Source organism: Zea mays, chromosome 2 (assembly GCF_902167145.1).
Source record: "Zea mays cultivar B73 chromosome 2, Zm-B73-REFERENCE-NAM-5.0, whole genome shotgun sequence".
Lineage (NCBI taxonomy): Eukaryota > Viridiplantae > Streptophyta > Magnoliopsida > Poales > Poaceae > Zea > Zea mays.
The window spans coordinates 141,712,428-141,727,491 of NC_050097.1; positions in this window are offsets into that span (position 1 = coordinate 141,712,428).

A 15,064-nucleotide genomic window follows, 5' to 3' on the forward strand; every position below is an offset into this window, starting at 1 on the left:
TAGGTGATAATGTACCTCCAGGTCATAATCCTTGATCAGCTCTAGCCATCTTCTCTGCCTCATGTTGAGATCAGCTTGAGTAAAGATGTACTTAAGGCTCTTATGATCAGTGAAGATGTTGCAGTGGGTTCCCATTAGATAATGCCTCCACATCTTTAATGCATGAACCACTGCTGCTAACTCGAGGTCATGAGTGGGATAGCTTTGCTCATGAGGCCTGAGTGCTCTTGAGGCATAAGCAATGACTCGGTTGTCTTGCATCAAGACACAACCTAGCCCGGTGCCAGAGGCATCGCAATACACATCAAAAGGCTTGATGTTGTCAGGTTGCGCCAATACTGGTGTTGTGGTCAGATGCTGCCTTAATGCATGGAAGGCATCTTCGCACTTCTGACTCCAAACAAATTTGACTTCTTTCTTCAGCAACTCAGTTATAGGCTTCGCAATTCGAGAGAAGTCCAGAATAAATCTTCGGTAATAACCAGCTAATCCCAAAAAACTTCGAATCTGACGGACAGTTGTGGGTGGCTTCCAGTTCATCACCTCTTGCACTTTATCAGGATCAATAGCTATTCCAGCCTGAGAGATAGTGTGACCCAAGAATTTGATTTCCTTTAGCCAAAAATCACACTTGGATAACTTGGCATAAAGGTGGTGCTCTCGCAGACGTTGAAGCACTACATGCAAATGCCCGGCATGTTCTTCTTCGTTCTTTGAGTACACCAAAATGTCATCGATGAAAACCACTACGAACTTGTCCAATTCCGGCATGAAAATAGAATTCATCAGATACATGAAATATGCTGGTGCATTTGTCAGCCCGAATGACATCACCAAGAATTCTGTGAAGACTTGTTCGGTCCCCGGAATCACTTATCCGAACGCGAGTTACTTATCGCAGAAGGTGATGAGTGAGGTATCGGTATCCCGGAGGCGTAGGAGTCCCTCGGCTCGGTCAGCCTTGGCTGCTTACGTGTACTCCGTCGTTCTCAGTCTCCAGCAACCTTTCCAGCCCGGGACGGTACTCTGTTTCGGGAGTCTTGAGTTCATGTCCCTCGACGGCAGCTACGACATGATACTCCTTCCCCCACCGTGCGACAGCGACAATGGCGACCGACAGCCCGCCCGCCGGCGGCGGAATCGACGACGTCTTCCCCGCGTGGTGGAAGAACAACATTCGAGCTCACCCCGTCCTCTCCCCCGCCGACGGAGGAGGAGGCGGGGCAACCAAGGCCAAGCAGGAGGCAGCGCCTCGTCGGCTGTCGAGCGAGTCGACGGCGCCGGCGCCCCAACGGGGGGCACGTCGGGCCTCGACCTCACGTCTGTGACGAAGACGAGCGCTGGTTGAGAATGTCGTCTTCGGAATGTCACTTGCTCGTATCTTGATCTGATGGTAGCCAGAGCGAAGGTCTATCTTGGAAAACACCTTGGCCCCGACCAACTGGTCAAAAAGAACATCAATACGAGACAAAGGATACTTGTTCTTGATAGTTACCGCATTAAGAGGGCGGTAATCTATACACAGCCTCAAGCTTTCATCCTTCTTCTTCACAAACAGTGCTGGACATCCCCAAGGCGAAGTGCTTGGGCGAATAAATCCCTTATCCAGCAACTCTTGCAATTGCTTCTTCAATTCTGCCAACTCAGCGGGTGGCATTCGGTAGGGCCTCTTGGAAATTGGGGTCGTTCCCGGTTGCAACTCGATGGCGAATTCAATATCCCGGTTTGGTGGCATTCCTGGAAATTCATCAGGGAAGACATCTGCATACTCACAGACCACTGGGATTTTCTTCAGAGGTAACTCCGTCATAGAGAAAGCACATGACTGAGTAGAACCTTGACTGGGCAGAATTAAAGTGAAATTCCCGCAGAACGGAGAATTAACTTCCACGGTACGGCTGGCTACATCAAGCACAACTTGGTGCAAGGTCATCCAATTAGCTCCTAGAATAATGTCCACATTTTCCAATCCCAACACAAGAAGAGTGGTTTTGACAATGTGGCTTCCCAGTTGAATAGGCACACTTTGGTTTAATTGATTAGTTGCAATTTTACCCCCAGGTGTGACTATCATGAATGACCCTTTTGAGTGAGAGAACGGCAGTTTATATTTAGCACTGAACTTTTGGCTAATAAAACTATGGGATGCACCAGAATCAAACAGAATTAAAGCAGGTTGATTATAAACTGAAAAGATACCGGTCATGATAGGAGCTCCTTCAGGTACTTCCTCCAGAGTAGTGAAGTTGAGCTTCCCTTGCCTGACTTGCACCTTCTGCTTTCTTCCCTTGTCTTGATTTGGGGCTGGCATCTGCCTCTGCTGGTTCCTGGGACAATTCTTGGCATAGTGTCCCACATTGCCACAAGTGAAACACTTGTTCCCATTGCCCTAGAGGAACTACTGCTGCTGCGGAGGCTGATTGTTCCTTGGGGCAGGAGCTGGAAAGCGGTTGGGTGTCGGCTGCTGCTGCTGCTGAGGTGGCCTGATCACCCATCTGCCTGCCTGCTGCTGAAAACCCCTTCTCTGATTGTGAGAAACAATCCGGAACCTCTGAGCCTGAGCGGATGGTGCTACCATTGGTGCCTTTCTCTTCTTCTCTGCCCGATGAGCAACAATGCAATCCTCCTGGGAGATGGCCATGTTGACCAACTCATTGAAGCTATCAGCCCGGACAGTGTTGAGTCGTTCCCGCAGCTTGGTGTTGAGACCCCTGCAGAAGCGATCTCTCTTCTTTTCATCAGAATCAGCATGATACCCTGCATACTGGCATAAGTCGTTGAAGGCTTGCGCATACTGCAGTACCGTGCGGGTTCCTTGATTAAGGGCCAGGAATTCATTCAACTTCCGATCAAGAATGCCAGCTGGGATGTGGTGTCCTCTGAAGGCAGTCTTGAATTCCTCCCAAGATACTTCACCATCAGCGGGGAGCATAGCACGGAAGTGGTCCCACCATGTCCGAGCAGGGCCGCGAAGCTGCTGTGAGGCGAAGCGAGCCTTGGCCTCATCAGGGCAGTCTCCCGTGAGGAGGGGAAACTTGGACTCGACGACGCGAAGCCATACGTCGGCGTCCAACGGATCCTCTGCCTTGGTGAACAAGGGTGGCTGCGTGCTCAGAAACTCCTGGTAAGTTGCCATAGCCGGAGGTCGCTGATGCTGGCCTCCACCATGCTGCTGAGGGTGGGGCTGGCGCTGCAAGAGCTGTCGCAGAATCTCATTATGCTGGGCCATCAGCTCCTGCACTGTGGGAGCTGGAGGAGGTGGCGGGGGAACCTGCTCGTTATGCCCGCGACGCTGCCTAGCTGCCATGTGAAAACAGAGATTGTCGCCATTGTTATCCTAACTCACAGTTCGAACGACAAGATATCATCTCATATGGAAGGAAAAATGCCATAATCATAATATTAGGTTCGAAATGAAGATAACATGGTGACAAATATCCCACAGATTTCAAAAGTTCACAGGGTTACATCAATCAGGGGAAAGTACCCATAAGCCTAGTCCAAAATCTGGTATTAACTAAGCTCGCATAGGTTTCTATCCGCCTAAAAGTGTCGAAGTGACTGCTTAACCCTGAGCGGTGGAAGCGACACTGGATACGGGTGAAGGGGGCATCGCGGAGGTAGTCCCATTGGCACCAGGGGTTGGTCCTAGCTCCTCGGGAGCCTCTTCTCCCTCGCTTCCTGCTTCATTGGCCTCCATCTCCAGGTGGTGCATGTCCAAGTGGTCGTTTGCTTCTTTGAGTTCCCTCTGCACATCGTGAAGCTGGTTCTCCAAGACATCAATAGTGTTGTTTTGAATCTCCACCTACTGCTCCAGGGTGGTGATGCGCTGGCTCAGCCTCTACACCTACAGATCCTTCTCTACCAACTCGGTGGATAGATCGACCACAAAATCTTCTCGACTGTCGAGAGTGAGCTTGGCAGTTTGAGCGGTGTTAGCAAGGAGTGCCATAGCATCGCTCTGAAGGGCCTGAAGGCGGTATAGAGCACTCATGCACTGAACAGTGACCCTCCCAACCAAGTCAGGATACATCGCCCACACATCCTTCACATGGCTCACACGGTTACACCACATGGGATCATCCTTCTTCTCAGCAGGGAAGAGTCCCAAGGGGTGCATCACCATCTCCAGGGGATGGTAGCCACAGAAAGTCGTCAGAGTCTTCATGGCTGCTGCCTCAACGGTGTCATCCGTCCTGAGTCCAATCGTCTCAGAATCAAGAGAACGCCAACCCGGCTAAAGGGGATGAGCCTCCAAAGTCAGCCAGACCCGACAACGAGGTACCCGATGCTCCTCATACAACTGCACCGTGTACAAAGGGGGCGTAGGGTAACCGGCGGAGTTAAGCACTTCCCACAAGATGGAAGGAAAACCATCGCGAGAAAGGAAGTCAGAACTGAAACGAGAGTCTCCTCCACTAGCGGGGGTGGGTGAATTCATCTGCGGAAGGGAATCAAAGGTAAAGATTATGGTGGAAGGAAAAAAGAAAAAGAGAGCCCGGATGGTTTAAAAGAAAGTGGGTTAGCTCAAATTTTAATTCCTCTTTGTGTTTTATAATGCATGCATGCTGGAAGACACGTTGCCTCTCAAAAGAAAATAGGGTGCTTTTTAGGGCATCCTTAGAAATATAAGTACTGGCCCACGGGGCCTAATTAATTAGCCACCTATTTCTCCCTCTATGCCTAAGGTCTTTCGTCCTAGGTCTAGCGATCTAGTCCTGACGATCCGGAGCAGTTCTAGGCAAGTTTTAGATTTCGAAAATTGGTATTCATGGTTTATTGTCCTTCTCTGTGGTGGAATTTGCTCCGATACCAGCTGTGGCGGAACCACCCGAATTATTCCAGCTTAAGTGCCTAAGTCACGCCTCAGGGGCCGTAACACACTTAAATCGGAATAACCCGTCAGTCCCTCAGATCTAGTCTGATAGAGCCACTTAACCAGGATCAAATTCCACAATCTCACTCGAAGGTGAGTCACAGAAGAAATACAATAAAACAGGAAACCTCAAATTAAGTGCTGAGTTATTACATAAATCGGAGTTTTTGAGTAGCAAATAGTGTTCATAAAATAAAGTGCAGCGGATAATCGATGTCGTCGGTATCGAGGAATTGGGCAAGGCCTAGCCCACTACTCCTCGTGCTCCTCTCCTGCCAGAGCAACATCCCACTCGACCGTCCAACCCGGTGGCAGGGCGGTAGGCCAAGTCACACCATCAACCATTTCCTGAATGGTACCTGCAAAAATTGTGCCACAAGCAAGGCTGAGTATACTAATACTCAGCTAGACTTAACCGGTGTGAGGAGTCTACTCCTCTACCTCTAGACTATGCAGCTGTTTGGCTGAGGGGTTTGGTTTGCCAAAAGCACTAGCTGTTTCTAAAAGCAAGTTTTAGCTTTTCAAATTCTATCATCATTAACTTAGCTAGATTTGTTCCTTCTAAGCATACATGGTAACAAGCATTTAGTTCAATCAACAAGTTATCTCATGTAACCTCATTTCACTTCTTACTCGATGCAGTACAAGGGGTCAAGCAGTCTCATTAGCTGCGAGAACTAGACGATTCGAATCGAGTTTTAACCTTGCAAGGAAAACCTAAACACACGGCATGTCAGGGTACTCCGACCCCACACATGACAACCGTCCCCATCGATTCCCCGTTCGCGTCCAGGCCTCACCGCCTTGGCATACAATGCTCCACTGACCCCGGCTGCCGCCGTGCAGTGACCGCACTTGTACCCACCATAGCTAGCATGGGAGACCCAGTCTCAGGTCGCATGAGGGATAAAGTCCGCGCCCGGCTTCAATTAGGTACTAGGTTTACCGGTTACCATTTTTCCCTGCATGTGCTTAGTACGTTCAAAAGCTTGACTCAGGTATCCACACATTAATCCTTAATTCCTTTTTTCCCGTCTCATGGACAAGGCATCCTCCCTAGATCCAAGTCCATAGACTAACATATATCCCGTTATCAAGATGAATACAATCAATTCCTGACCTCGCGCGAGTGCTAGAAAAATCATTCGACTTCTACCGAGATCCTAATTAGCAAGCAGCTACTCGACCTAGCATACTAGTATTCATCTCAAAAAGGAATCCTAAGTTCATGCAACTAGAGGTTTCAAGCAACTCCTACACTTAAGTGCACATTACAATCCTACAAGCATTAAGTGTAGTAAAGTAGCATATAGTAATACGGTTACGCATAAAACCGAGGCTTGCCTTCAATTGCTGGGGCTGCGGGGAGATGCTCAATAGCAGCCTCGGAAGCCTGCTCCTGGTCCTCCTCTTGGACAGGTCCTTGCTTGGGGATGAGCACGTACTCTCCGTCGGCAAGATTACAATCTAATGAATGCAATGCGTAAGATATATGCATGATATGATATGTGCTTTTTAGAAATTACAACCTTTGACGGTGTATGATCTACTTGAGTTATACGAGGTTAACTTCACTTATGCAAGACCTTTAGGTGGTATACTTGGTAAATTGGGTCAAACTTTAGCTAAGGTAAGTGGGAGGTTTATTTTTGGGGTTCCACTGAATTCTTTCTAAGTCTTAGTGAGAGTTGATAAGTTCTCAAGTTAGACTTATTGGGGTGAGGTTTATTTCTTCTTTCCTTTTCTTTTATTCCCCTTAATGTTTTGGAGTGGGTTTGAACTACAAGTTGCTTTTATAAAATTCTAAAACTTCTGCAAAAATTACAGTTGCTTGGTGCTGGTGTATATTTCTCTGTCTCAAAATATGGGGATCAGAAAGTGAATAGTTTTCTCTGGACAAAATTATTAAATTTTAGGGCAGAAGGGGTGCTTTGAACTACAACTATTATTTAACAGTGGGTAATTCTCTAAAACTTATTTTTGCTGGCTTTTAGGTGTTACAACATGACTTGATACAAATTTCTAGTCATTAATACCTTTTGATTATTTTTCTATGGTTTTCTCAAGTTTCTAGCCAAGTGGGTGCTTTCTACTACCACTATATTTGAAAAATATCAAACAACAGAGTTCTTATTTTTCTTAGTTATTGTTTTGTGCAAGAGCAATCATTCTGAAGTTTGGCATCTTTTTGCTTAAGGGAAGGGGTGGTGTGCATTATTTGAATTAAGTGGCCTTTCTCATAAATCCTTAGCAATAGGTATGAGTTTGCTTCTTTTTCATGAGTTTGCATTTTTCTCGGGTGTTTTATCTCATTATGAACTTAGTAAATTTTTGGTTGCCCATTATCACATTATTAGGGGTTGTTTATGATTTATTTGGAAAATACCTCATTATCACTTTATATTTATTTTCCCTACTTAAAATGTTGGGCTGAGGTGTTCTTTAATTTTGTAGTGGGGCTCTAGTGGTTGTAAGTCCACTGGATTTTTATTACTCATTTTGGTTATAGCTTTGTAACTCTAATAATTGATTTTCAGTCCAACTAAGGCTAAATAAAACATTTTAGTTTAAAACTGGTCTGAACTAATAGTCTCTGTATTTTTCCTAGGTTCTCTGTTACTTAAGCAAACTAGGAAAAATAATTTTACTCACTGTTCATTACTTTCTAATGTCTTACTTTCTAATGTCTTTCTGATTTTTCCTAAGTTTTGGGCAGAATAGTCTTAAATGAATAACTACATCATAATTTCTAATGTTGGGGTTCCTAATATTTTTAAATAGTGTCTAAATGAGGTTTGAATACCTACAAATTTTCTTAGGTTCAGCACAGAAGGAAAACTAAATTTCCTTAATTAAACTAGGTTTGGTAAGTTTCCGTTTTTAATTTTAAACTCTAAAATTTAGAACAGAAAGCATAGGGTTTATCATTTTTAAATGATAGTTCATAATATTTAGGAGCTAGCAAAATTTGTTTGACAACTTTTTATGAAGAATTCATCAAGTTATGGGTTTTCTAAGTTCTCTGGTCATTTTAAAAAGATTAACAGAATTGATTAAATGGAAAACCACTTTACACTGGGGTCCCTAGCGGGTTTTTAAGTTTTCTTCGCGGATCAGTCCTTAGGCTACTATTCACATGAGTCACTGAAGTTACAGAAAACCCCTCGGGTTCTACAAATCCTAACCCGAGGTCCTTCTTCTAACTTAAACAGTAACCGCGGCAGAAGAAAGGGCGGAGGGGCATACCGGCGGCGAGATTGCTCCGGTGAAGTGGTCGAGGACGTAGGGGAGGTATTGGGGATCACAACGGTGTGCGGGTCACCGTCGGAGATGGCCGGAGTCGGTCGGTCCACACGCGCAAGCGGGGATGCTCGTCGGAGGCGAGGAGTCCGGCCTGCTCACGGCGAGATAGTCCAATTGGATGGGTCAGAGAGGTTCAAGGGATGCCAGAGAAGATATGGGTGCAAGGAATTGGACGGAGACTCACCGGTGAGCTCTGTCCACGCGCGGCGGCGAAAGACCGAAGTCCGGTGAGGTCGATCTCGGGCTTCCGGTGAAGTCCGGCCTGGTCCGAGGGCTCGGAAAGCTTCACGGGCTACTGGCGGAGCTAGCCGAAGCACTGGCTCGACTTGGGGGTGGCTGGAGTGGGTTGGCCACGGTGGCCGAAGCTCTGGCGGCAGTGGCGGGCGGAATTGAGCTCGCTGGAGCTAAGGAGAGGTGGCTGGCCGGTGAAGGTGAGCGCGGGGTGAAGTGGGGCGCGCCCGGGGAGGCTTTATAGGCACGGCGCGGTGCACGGGCGGTCGTGGACCGGCGAGCGCGCGCGGGCGTGCACTGGGAGGCGCGGTGCGCGAACGGGCGTGAACCGGAGGTGTCAGCCACGGTCGAACACGTGTTCCCGTTGCCTCTGCCCATGTTCAAGCGTTGGTTGGGTGCAAATCTTCGCGAATTTGGGCAAGATCGCTGTGAAGGATTTGTTCACCTGACCATGCTTTGTCTTTTGTGTATGGACGTCGCGCGGTTTTAGGCTAGGGACAGGGAGTTGTAGCGTCACCAAGGTGCCAGTGTCAGAATGTCTGGTCCCGAGGTCAAACTGCGCCAAAACTGTGTCAAATGAATTTGGTTTGAGTTCAAACTTTTCCAGGACGTGTTCAAGGGAATTTGGCACAACTTTGATATTTGGATCTTCTAGTTTCGAGTTTCGAAAAACAGAGAACGCAGTTGATCTTTGGAAAGAGGTCTGAATTTCAGAAATTCAGAAATCTGAATTTCTCCAAGGGTTCATGGTTCAAGGGCTGATTTGGGAATTTGTTTGAGTTATTTTGGCTAAGCTTTCTCAACCTTTCTTGTTGCTTATTAAATATACTTTAATTTTTATAATTGGCTCAAGTCATAATTTTAAATTTTTCATACCCTTTTCCTTATTTTCTTGAATTTTGCTCATGGGGCTTACTTAGGGTTTTTATTAGGGTTACACATTCTTACCTTTTGAAAGACTCAATTGTTTTGATCATGATACTTTTAAGTATATGCTTGGTGAATTCCTTCTTACTTAAGTTAATTTGATGCTCATGCTTACTTTGGTTCACATAAAATAATGGTTCTTGGTTTGGCATTTGTAAGAGAAACCCTAGGTGACACTGGGGTGTCACAGAAAATGTATTTGAGACTCTTGTGATCAGTGTAAATGTTACAGTGAGCTCCCATCAAGTAGTGTCTCCATATCTTGAGAGCATGAACCACAGCTGCCAACTCCAGATCATGCGTAGGGTAGTTCTGCTCATGGGGTCTGAGTGCTCGGGAAGCATAAGCAATTACTCTGTTATCTTGCATTAAAACACATCCCAATCCGGTAGCAGAAGCATCGCAATAAACTTCAAAGGGCTTGGTGTTATCAGGTTGAGCCAGCACTGGGGCTATTGTCAAATGCTGCCTCAGAGTATGAAAGGCATCTTCACACTTCTGGCTCCAATTATACTTGACTCCTTTCTTCAATAGTTAAGTCATAGGTTTGGCAATTCTAGAGAAATCCGGAATAAATCGTCGATAATACCCTGCCAATCCCAGAAAACTCTGAATCTGCCTCATTGTAGTCAGGGGTTTCCAATCCATTACCTCTTGTACCTTCTCAGGATCAACAGATATCCCATCCTGAGAAATTGTGTGACCCAAGAATTTAATTTCCTTTAGCCAGAATTCGCATTTAGACAATTTGGCATACAACTGATGGTCACGTAGCCTCTGAAGTACAGTATTCAAATGTTTGGTGTGCTCGGCTTCATTCTTGGAATAGAACAGAATATCATCAATGAAAACAACCACGAATTTGTCCAGCTCTGGCATGAATACTGAGTTCATCAGGTACATAAAATAAGCCGGGGCATTGGTTAGCCCAAAAGACATTACCAAAAACTCATAAAGCCCATATCTGGTTGAGAAAGCCGTTTTGGGAATATCACTGGTACGGATCTTGATCTGATGGTAACCTGAGCGAAGATCTATCTTGGAGAATACCTTGGCTCCTACCAACTGATCGAACAAAACATCAATGCGGGGCAGTGGGTATTTGTTCTTGATGGTCACCGCATTGAGAGGGCGGTAATCAACACACATTCTCAAACTCTCGTCCTTTTTCTTCACAAATAAAGCAGGACATCCCCAAGGTGAAGTACTTGGGCGAATGAATCCCTTGTCCAACAACTCTTGCAATTGCTTTTTCAGTTCTGCCAATTTCGCGGGAGGCATCCTATAGGGTCTCTTAGAAATAGGAGCAGTCCCGGGTTGCAATTCGATTGCGAACTCGATATCTCGGTCAGGTGGCATCCCCGGCAATTCATCTGGAAAAACATCTGGGTAGTCGCAGACTACTGGGATCTTTTCCACTGGTGACTCTATCATAGTGAATGCACAAGAACTGGTACAACCCTGATCGGGCAAAAATAAGGTAGTCTCGCCGTAAGCAGGGGAGTGAATTTCAATGGCCCTTGCTGCAATATCCAATAATGCCTGATGCCTGGTCAACCAGTGAGTTCCCAATATAATATCCACGCTATCCAATCCTAAGATGAGAAGGGTGGTTCTAATCACAAGACTACCAAATTTTATAGGCACTTGCATGTTGATTTGGTAGGTGGCAACCCTGCCTCCTGGTGTTGAAATTGTGATACCCCCATTGGTGTGGTGAAAAGGTAACTGGCACTTGGCAATAAATTTGGCACTGATAAAACTATGTGATGCACCAGAATCAAAAAGAATAATAGCAGGATAATTCAAAACTGTAAAGATACCAGTCATGACGGGTGCTCCCTCTGGAATATCAGCCATGGTGGTGAAGTTCAGCCTGCCCTGCCTCACTTGCACCTTCTGTCTCTTGCCTTGATTCTGATTAACATTCTGCCCCTGCCTCTGCTGGTTCCTGGGACAATTCTTGGCATAATGTCCGGTGTTGCCGCACGTGAAACACCTGTTGTCATTTGCCTGGCGATATTGCTGCTGCTGTTGATTGTTCCTCTGAGCTCGAAACTGGGTGCGGTTGGGTGCCTGCTGCTGCTGCTGCTGTGGTCGGATCACCCATCGCCCTTGCTGCTGCTGAGGGCCCCTGTTCTGAGGGTCATACACAATCCTGAAGCGCTGTGGCTGAGCTGAAGGTCCTGCCACAGGGTTCTTCCTCTTCTTCTCTGCCTGACGAGCTGTGATATAGTCCTCCTGAGAGATGGCCATGTTGACCAACTCATTATAGCTGTTGGCCCTGACGGTGTTGAGACGGTCGCGGAGCTTAGTGCTGAGCCCCCTCCTGAACCTGTCTCTCTTCTTCTCGTCCGTGTCCGCATGATATCCGGCATACTGGCACAGGTCATTAAAAGCCTGAGCATACTGCAACACTGTCCTGTTGCCCTGAGTGAGTGCCAGAAACTCGTTGAGCTTTCGGTCCATAATTCTGGCTGGTATATGGTGCCCCCTGAAAGCTGCCTTGAATTCTCTCCATTCCACCTCTCGGTCCTCTGGCTGCATAGCAAGAAAATGGTCCCACCAAGTCCTTGCGGGTCCGCGAAGCTGCTGGGTGGCGAACCTGACCTTAGTGACCTCTGAGCAAACTCCATGGAGTAGCGGGAATTTGGATTCCACTACTCTCAACCACACATCCGCATCAAGGGGGTCCTCTGCCCTGGTGAACAATGGAGGCTGGGTACTGAGGAACTCCTGGTAGGTAGCTGCCGCGGGGTGACGTTGATGATCTCCACCACCATAGTGCTGAGGTGGTGGCTGGCGCTGAGCTAGCTGCCTCAAGATCTCATTCTGCTGAGCCATTAGCTCCTGCAGAGTGGGAGGCGGTGGCGGCGGTGGAGGAACGCGCTCATTCTGGCCACGACGCGCTCTCCCGGCCATCTGAAAAATCACATGTATGCTCAATAACACATCTTCAAGTTTAAGGTTTAATCGCGGAGGAAGAGTCAAAAGGCGAAATTGATAGATTCCGACATAAACATAAAGGATTTCAAGAGGCATAAACTTTTCTTCCCAAATTAAGACTAACATCATCCATCAACCATGTTTCCAAAAGAGTTTATCACGATTACATCAATGGCCCAAAAGACTCAACTCTATCTAGCCTAGTACCCCAAGGGTGCAAAAGCTAAGCTAGTTGTGAGGAGTCCTACCATCACCAACTTCTAACTCTACTCCTGATACTCAGTGAGCGAACGAGGCAACACTCGACTCGGGGGAAGGTGGTCTCCCTGAGCCAGCAGTGTCCAAGCTGGAGGCAGGCTCCTCTCCTTCCTCAATGTCGACGTCCTCGTTGGCCTCCATGTCCTGGATCTCCTGGTGATGCATATCCAGGTGCTCATTAGCCTCGGCAAGCTACTGCTGGGTGTTAATAAGCTGATCCTCGAGAACCTCGATGGTGTTCTCCCTTGTTCCCACTAATTCCTCCAGCTCTTGGATCTCATTTGACAGCTGCTCCACCTGCAAGTCCTTTTCCATCATCTCAGTGGACAAATCAGCCACAAGCTCCTCTCTGTTGTCCAGGGTGATCTTTGTTGCCTCCAACAATGCCATCAGATGGGACATTGCCTCACCACGCATCACTTGCAGACGGTATAGTGCATTCATGCACCGTACTGTCAAGTGAGCAGTCTGACCTGGGTAGATAGCCTAGATGTCCTTGACATGCTCCACCCGATCCTTCCACATTGGGTCATCCTCCCTCTCTGCGGGGAACAAGCCAATGGGGTGGGTGGACAGCTCCAAGGGATGGAATCCGCAGAACGTGGTCAATCCGTGTAGAGCAATTGCCTCGATCGTATCCTCAGCCCGGTATCCAAAGGACTCAGAGTCCAGCGAACGCCAGCCTGGCTGCAGGGGATGAGGCACCAAGGTCATCCTCACCCTACAACGGGGCACTCGGTGCTTCTCGAACTGCTGCACCGCGTACTGAGGAGGTGTCGTGTATCCGGCCCCCTGAAGTACCTCCCACAAAATACGGGGAAAGCCCTCTCGTGCAAGCCCGTCAGTGTGGGACAGTGCATTCCCGTCGTCTGAGGATCCGTGGGAAGTCATCTGTGTATGGTTAAGCGTAAGTAAAAGAAAAAGAATTATAAAAAGAAAAAAGGAAACACAACTCAGCCTCTCTCTAAATATAACAATGGTACTGGAGTACTTAGTTGGTCATCAATTTGTATTAAAGTCCTTACTCAATCATCCATTTGTTTAATTTAAGAATGCTTGTGTGCTCGTCCTGAACGACCTCACATCAATATAAAGGGAATAGGGAAGAACTCCCATCCCTTATAGTATCCTGTAGGGCTTAATCACTTAGCCACCTAGCTACCCTTCTATCATCCTAAGGCTTCACGTCCTAGGTCTATCCTGACCGTCCTACGATCTATCCAACATTGTTTCTATCAAGTTTTACTTCGAAAAAGGATGGTACTTATATTTTATTGATTCCTCTGTGGTGGTACAAGCTCCGATACCAGCTGTGGCGGAACTGCCCGAATTATTCCGACTTAAGTGCCTAAGTCCCACCTTAGAGGCTAGACCACACTTAAATGGGAATAACCCGTCAATCCCTCGGATCTAGTCCGACAAGGCCACTGACAGGATCAAGTACCACAGTCTCACTCGATGGTGAGTCATAGAGCAAATACAATAAAGCATAAAACCATACATTAAGGAGTATTAAATTATTACATCACCATTGGAGTTTTGCAAAAGAAGTTATCATTGTTCGAAGTGCAGCCGAATAAAACTAACGATAATTAAACAGAGAGATGGGGAAGCCTGTCCCATCACTCCTCATGCTCCTCCTCAGCCAAGGCGGGGTCCCACTCGACAGTCCAACCCGGTGGCAAGATGGACGGCCAAGTCACTCCAGCAACCATGTCCTCCAGAGAACCTGTAAAAATTATGCCACAAGCAAGGCTGAGTATACTAATACTCAGCTAGACTTACCCGGTGTGAGGAGTCTACTCCTCTACCTCTAGACATGCAGCTGTTTGGCTGCGGGGTTTGGTTGCCAAAAGCACTAGCTGAGTTTCTAAGTCAAGTTTTAACTTTGCCAATTTAAGCGTGACTCTCTTAAGGCTAAATGTGTACTATCTACTCATACATAGTAGCAAACATTTTTAGCAATCAACATCTTATATCAACTCATCATATTTCCACTTGTTACTCAATGCAGTACAATGGATCAAGCAGTCTCATTAGCTGCGAGAAGCAGACGATTCAAATCGAGTTTTTATCCTTGCAAGGTAAACCTAAACACACGACATGTAGGGGCACTCCGTCCCCACACACATCAACCGTCCCCATCGATTCCCTGGCAACAGAAAGGGGCTCACCGCCTTGGCGTACAATGACTCACTGACCCCGACTGCCGTCGTGCAGTGACCGCACTTGTACCCACCATAACCGGAATGGGAGACCACGTCTCAGGTCGCGTGAGGAGGGCAATCTGCAGGCAGGTTCACTCAGGTACTAGGCTTACCGATTTACCATATTTCTCGGCATGTGTTTAGTACGTTCAAACGCTTGACACAGGTATCCGCACGTTAATCCTTATTCCAATTTCCATCTCGTAGACAACCAATCCCCATGGATTGTTGTCCACAGACTAGTGTCATGATGATATGAAAGTGGGCACAACTAATTCCTGATCTCGCACGAGTGCTAGAAAAATCACTCGTCTTC